Below are 7513 nucleotides of genomic sequence, written 5' to 3'. Positions count from 1 at the left end.
ACACAATCCGAAAGTTCGCGATTGAGGACTTTGTTACAGGAATTGTATTTAGGTGATAAAAAACCAACACAACTATTACATGAAATGAGATCGTTAGCTGGTAGTCAAATATCTGACGATGTTTTAAAAACATTGTTTATTCAGCGACTCCCTATTAATATTCAGCAAATATTATCAATTAGTAAAGACAAATTTGATGATTTGGCTCAAATCGCGGATAAAATAAACGAAGTTTCTTGTTTCGGTACTTCAAGTACAGAACATAATATTTCTTCCGTTGATTTAAAAGAGTTACAATCTCAAATTTCTGAACTTTCCGAAAAAGTTGAAAAATTGACTTTTCGACAAAAAAGTTACAATGGAAGTAAATTTCGTCAACGGTCTGGTTCAAGGCCTCGTTCGAATTCGAATAATGTCAATAATACTTCGGAAAAGCAATATTGTTGGTACCATTTTAAATTTGGTAAAAATGCTAAAAAATGTGTCGGTAAATGTTCATACTCGGAAAACTGAATTCCGCTGCTGTTTCGGTGACGACAGATAGTGGGTTAAAGTTCAGTCGCCTCCACATATTTGACCGAAAATTAGGTTTTAATTTTCTAGTTGATACTGGCGCGTCAATTTCAGTTTTTCCACGCGACCCTCACATTCATAAGCAACCGACTACGGAGATAGCAATCTACGCTGCGAACGGAACAAAAATAAACACATACGGTTTTCGTAGATCAACGTTAGATTTTGGTTTAAAAAGGCAATTCAAATGGAAGTTTGTTATTGCTGATGTAGTGCGACCTATCTTGGGTGCAGATTTTTTAGAATTTTTTGGTTTATTGGTTGACATAAAAAATCGCAAATTGATTGATAGTACTTCGAGATTTTCAGCTAAGGGTACACGGGTTCGCGGAAAATCGTTAGGTTTAACTACGATTTGCGGAAATACTGAGTATCATAGACTTTTGTCAAAATTTCCCGGTATTACAAATCAATCTTTTCTAAAGAGTCCTAAAAAGCACAATGTTACTCATTCTATCATTACAAAAGGTCCACCGGTTTGTGCAAAGGCTCGTCGTTTAGCCCCAGACAAACTTAAAGCAGCTAAAAAAGAGTTTGACATTCTTATAGAACGGGGTATAGTTTCTCCTTCAAATAGCCCATGGTCTAGTCCCATTCATTTAGTTAAAAAAAGAATGATGAATGGCGGGTATGCGGTGACTATCGAAAGTTAAATTCGGTCACTTTAGAGGATCGTTATCCCATACCGCATATTCAGGATTTTTCATCTGGCTTAGCTGGTAAAACTATATTCTCAAAAATTGACCTGGTAAAAGCTTACCACCAGATTCCATTGGACGCGGATTCGAAATCTAAAAGTGCGGTAATAACACCTTTTGGTCTTTACGAATACAATTGCATGTGTTTTGGATTATCAAACGCAGCGCAAACTTTTCAAAGGTTTATTGATCAAATTCTACGCGGATTAGATTTTTGTTACGCATATTTAGATGACGTGTTAGTCGCTTCCGCAACTGAAAGTGAGCATATGATGCAATTGGAACAAATTTTCGAGCGGTTGAACTCGTTCGGTATTATTTTAAACGTCGAAAAATGCGTGTTCGGCCAAAAGGAGTTACAATTCTTGGGATTTCTTGTTAATACTCAAGGTATTTCACCTCTACCTGATAAAGTAACTGTTATTCAAAATTTTCCCTTGCCAAAGACTGTTGAGGAATTGCGCCGTTTCTTAGCTATATTAAATTTCTATCATAGATTTTTAAAAAACGCTGCTACTATTCAGGCCCCCCTACATGATCTTTGTAAAACTAAGAAGAAAAGGGATAAAACTCCGATCACTTGGTCAGAGGCAAACATTAAAGCTTTCGACGCTTGTAAAGAATCCGTTGCGAATGCGGTAACATTAGCGCATCCGATAGTCAATGCGGACATTACATTAATGGTAGACGCTTCAGATATTGGCATTGGAGCAGTTTTGCAACAGATTGATAACGATATTGTACAACCATTAGCGTTTTTGTCACGCAAACTTACAACTACCGAACGTAACTATAGTACATATGATCGTGAGTTACTTGCAATTTATAGCTCTGTAAGGCATTTTAAACATATGTTAGAAGGACGAAAATTTTGCGTTTATACTGATCACAAGCCATTGACGTACGCGTTTTGTAAAAATAATGGTAATAACTCGCCTCGACAAGTAAGACACCTCGAATACATTTCTCAATTTACTACAGATATACGTTTCATTTCGGGAAACGAAAATTTAGTGGCAGACACACTTTCCAGAGTTTCTGAAATTCATATATCTGATAATATTAATTATGAGGAAATGGCACGTGCACAGTCTTCTGGGGATGAGTTGCATGAGGCTAGACGATCAGAGGTTTTGAAACTCAAACCTTTCGTATTCACGCCAGATGGTTTAGAACTATGGTGTGACACGTCCACTGGCAAGGTACGCCCTTACGTACCTCAAGCATTTCGAAAAGTAGTTTTCGAAAATCTTCATAACTTATCTCATCCAGGAGTGCAGTCAACTGTTGACTTGATCCGACAAAGATTTGTCTGGCATTCCTTAAAAAAAGACGTCTCGGAGTGGACAAAATCCTGCTTGCAGTGTCAGAAGTCTAAGGTTCAACGACACACAAAGTCTGAACCTGGTATTTATCCTCTTCCACGATGTCGTTTCAGTCATGTCCACATAGATATAGTAGGTCCATTACCTCCATCTAAAGGATACAGGTATTGTCTGACATGTGTTGACAGATATAGTCGATGGCCAGAAGCATTTCCAATGCCAGACCAGACAGCAAATACAGTGTCTGAGAGTTTCTTTTCTGGGTGGATAGCTCGCTTCGGAGTACCAGATGTAAGAGTGTCCGATCAAGGCACACAGTTCGAAGGCAATCAGTTCCAAGAATTGGCTCGATTTCTTGGGTGCGAAAAGAGACGCACCACAGCATATAATCCCGCATCAAACGGAATCGTAGAGCGATTTCACCGGCAACTCAAGAACGCTATCAAATGTCACTCTACTGACCGCTGGAGTGAAGTTCTACCAGTAATTCTTTTGGGCATTCGTTCCAGTTTGAAGCCTGATATCGGCGTTTCAGTAGCAGAGTTAGTTTACGGCTGTTCTTTAAGACTGCCTGGAGAATTTTTTAGATGCCATACAACTGATTTACCACAGTATCATGATTTCCTAAAGGTTTTACGGGAATATATGAACAGATTGCGTCCTGCTCCAACATCTCGCCACTGTCACAAAGACATTTTTGTGCATAAGGATTTATTATCGACAAGTCATGTTTTTGTTAGACAAGACTGCGTGCGCAAGCCCTTACAGCAACCATACGATGGACCTTATGAAGTTTTACAGCGTAATGAAAAATTTTATAAGCTCAAAATCAAAGATAAAGAGGTCAACATAGGTATTAACCGCCTAAAACCAGCTTACATTTTGAGTGGAGTTGACAATGCCAGAGAACTCCGTTCAAAACGCACTGTCCATTTTTTATTACCTTAATGCTTGCATATCGTGTTATGGTTGCATGCACAATTTTATGGTTATAACTGCATACATGGTTACTGTTACATTGTTGTAATTGTTTTTTTTCGTCTTTCAGACTGGAGGGGGAGTACCTGTGGCGTTGCGGTCTGAAATGCAAAGTCCGAATTACGAATCTCTGACGTTGGACTACGTCGCTCGCAGCCGATAATTGACGTAAACCTCATACCTGAATGGAGATATGCGTGAAGGGCGAAATCAGCAAAATGCGCACAGTATGTTTTGGATATAACTTGGCCGCATCCTCACAGATTGCTCTCTCTCTCTCTCCCCGTCGGTTCTAGCTAGCAATCCGGCATGTTCTCGCCGGTTACCTTTTCGCAGTTTATTTCTATGCTGCTTCAATGTTAAAGTTGTTAAGTTTTATATATGTTCGAATGTTTTAGTTAAATTTACAAGTTTCCTAAATGTTAATAAAGATAGTTATTTACTTAAACTTAGTGTTATTCATGAAGAAACCTATAACACGTTCTCGGAAACATTTTTATGTGGAACGCTTTCCTAGAGTTATATTTCTTTTTAGAGTTTAAGTGGGGACTCTAACAAAGATACCAAATCAACCCCACAAATTAAACACCAACGCCCCATCTGCACAAATGGTTAATGACTAAATAAGATTTTTGTTGAAAAATATTAAAAAATGAAAATAAATTATAAAAATGATGTTGTAAAATTTTTGAATAAAACTCAGCTTAGCACAACTTCGCGAAGCTCTGGTATTTTATAGCGTACCTATAAACTTTTAATTATTTCAACTATGGCAAATTTTGTTCCTAAGTTTTTTTTATATTGAATTTTTATGCCGAACTATAACAATGCTAGGAAAATGCAAGTATCTCGTGGACAACTTCTTAAAACTAAGAGGCCTTGTTGAACAAAAGTATCATGGATATCCATTTTTTAAAAAAAGAATAACATATTCTAGTGGTCACAATATATTAAAGTACTAATGCTTGGAGAAATTTGTTACAACTTTTAAAAAGTTAAAGGCCCTTGGCAACACTGCTCTAAGTCTTGGTCTACTAAGATAAAAATGGGATCCCTGATTCTGAACAACGGAGGCTCACGGGATGTCTCCCAGTGAGCTTCCGTACATACCCAAATGAGCTCACCACTCAGTAAGGTGACAAATTCCAGTAAGTAAGGATTCAAATTAAGGACTCAGTAAGGATTCAAATTTCAGCAATGGCTGGTATACGAGTTCTGTCCCAAGCACGTAACGACTACAGTGCTAAAGTGAAATATCTTCGCATGATGGGTTAGAAACCCCTTGTCGTCGGTGTAACTGTGGGGGAAATTTTCGAGGTTTTCCTCATCACGTAACGCAAATGCGGGTTAGTTCAATCAAAAAATCCTCCACGAGACAAATTTATCCCAGTTCTTGAACCAGCAGCTCCCTTGTCTTCTTTTTTGGGATCGAAATTGCAAGGCTATGGAGTTGAACATTGATAGTCGTATACCAAGGAATTGGTTTGGCTGTACAACAATGGTTATAAAATAAAATAAAATAGCTCATTTTAAAGTTTTAGTGCGACCTTCAACATTGATACATTAATCGTTGACATTGATTGAACATTGAATTGGACATTGATTATCGTAAACACAGAATTGGGTCAGCAGTTCAACACCGGTTATGTAATAAAATGAAATAAAATAGACCCTATATGGGTTTTTTGTAGTATAATTTGCAATTAAAAAATGTTTGGTAGAATTATTTTTGGGGAAATATAAAACTATTTTTTTAAATATTTTTTTTGCTCAGTAAGTTTTGTAAAGTTTTATTTTGCAAACTCAAATTTTCTTCAAAAGTATGTTACTTTTATGCCTAGTATTCTAAGAAGTGAAAAAAGTAGATGTTCAAGAATACATGTTAAACATTTTTTATATTATTTTGTGTTCAGAGAGGGTAGCAGCAAAACTGAAAGCAAATCCCAAACATTACTAAAATTTATTTATATAAAATATTACCTTCTCTGAAATTTTTTGCTATTAATAATTATGAGCTAATTTAAATATTCGCAATGTTTTGGAAATTAGTTTCTGCTCTCTTTAATAAATGCTAACTGCTTGTATTAAGCCAATGATTAATCTTTCAGCAGTTTTTGGCTATTATATAATAAATATCTATGTGACCATTTTTAGGCAGTTAAGCTTCATATTTGCAGTTATTATTAAAATAGCTAAAAATTGCTTATTTTATGTAACCAGTTCATTTTTTCTTATAAACTAAAGAAATATATTGATATTTTATGCATGGAATTCCATTTTGCTTATAAATACTTTATGTATTCAGATTTTCTCTTTTGGGTTACTAAAATTCACTTATATGTTAAAATTTTTAAATCAAAGCAATAAAAACTAAACTAATCTTTAAGTGTATTTTTCACAACAATATGTCAGTGGAAAGGTTAATATACTCTTAGTTATTAAGTAATCATTAAATTTATTAAAAATGTAAAAATAAAATTATACTGGTGCCCTCATTTCCAAGTATTTATTTTATTAAAAAGGATATTTTTTTAATGTTAGATTGACTGGAGAAGTTTGTCGTGTTTTACCTCACTGGTTAACTCACTGGTTTGTCGTTAACTCACCTGTTAATTTATTTAAAAGTATAATGATGAAAGCACTCTCATTATCAACAATCTTTTGCTATCTATGGATCAAATTCTTAATGCCGTATTGTTAAAAGTCAGTTGTGTTTTGACGAAAATATTGGGGAAGGCATTTTGGACATCATCCAACGGCTTTGAAATTCTTGCTTCGTGGAAATTTTTGCACTAACCGGAATAAATGGAGATCAGATGATGCAATATCGTGCGAGTGCGGTGGAAGAGAAAATACCTCTTCTCTATTTTATTAATTTTTTTCAGGTCCATATGTGTTGGGAAGTGGAAAATGTCCAGATTTGAACTTAGAAGACCTCCTTTGGCACAAGCTAATGAGCTTGGATAAATATTGCAATTGTTTTTGTTAGCATCTTTTGCGTTACTATCGTGGCGAAATTTATACAATGATTACAATGATGGGTATGCATCTCTTCTGATATTTAGTTGAACAGACAGTATGGCGATAAGAAAGAAAAAGAAGATGAACAAGAGTAAAAGGAGGAATTACAGCTAGAAGAAAAACAGGAACAGCAGCATGAAATGAACGAAAGTAAAGTCACAAGAGCATGGAGATAACGAAGAAAGCAACAACAACAAAAAAAAGTGAAGGAGAGGAAGAAAAAGAAAAGAAAACGAAAAAATGAGCAACAGGAAGAACATACAGAAGCACAAAAACAAAATGAACTAAAAAAAGTAAAAGAAGAAGCAAAACAAGAAGAACTAAACGAACAAAAAGGAGTTGAAAAAGAAATAGGAAAAATAAATAAATAAATTAAATTAAATAAACATAAAGAAGTTGAAGAAAAAGTAGTAGAAGAGGAAAATCAAGAAGAACAAAAACAAGTAGAAGATTTAATTATTTCTAACGAGTAGCTATCTAAGAAATAGTAGTTCTTAACTAGCAAGTAGCTCTAAACTAATATGTATTTTAGACGACTTTGAAGGTCACATTGAGCTTATAAATGACAAAAAATATCGAAATGCGCAGATACTTCATTTCTTTTTAGTCCTTCTAATATATTAAAATGAAAATAAAAGAGTAAGACAATTTAAATAACCTTAGTTGGTGACAAGACTGAAGCGCTTTGTTGTTCAAGCAATTTGCCTTTTATTTCTTTTTTCCTATCCAGAGTTAGTCAGTCAACAATAGAGCATTCTCTCGAAGTAATCCAGAACCATTGACCAAACGTGACACGTTAAGCTCTTGAATGACATTTTCTGTAACTTTTAAAGTTCTCTTCATCAAAATATAAAGTTCCGAAAAGCTGACTTTGACAGCTTCCACTTAAATCGCTTCTAGTTTCAATAACATCATAAA

Source organism: Parasteatoda tepidariorum, chromosome 9 (assembly GCF_982258835.1).
Source record: "Parasteatoda tepidariorum strain Cologne lab strain chromosome 9, Ptep-v5.0, whole genome shotgun sequence".
In the NCBI taxonomy this organism is placed as follows: domain Eukaryota; kingdom Metazoa; phylum Arthropoda; class Arachnida; order Araneae; family Theridiidae; genus Parasteatoda; species Parasteatoda tepidariorum.
This window is presented reverse-complemented; position numbering follows the sequence as displayed.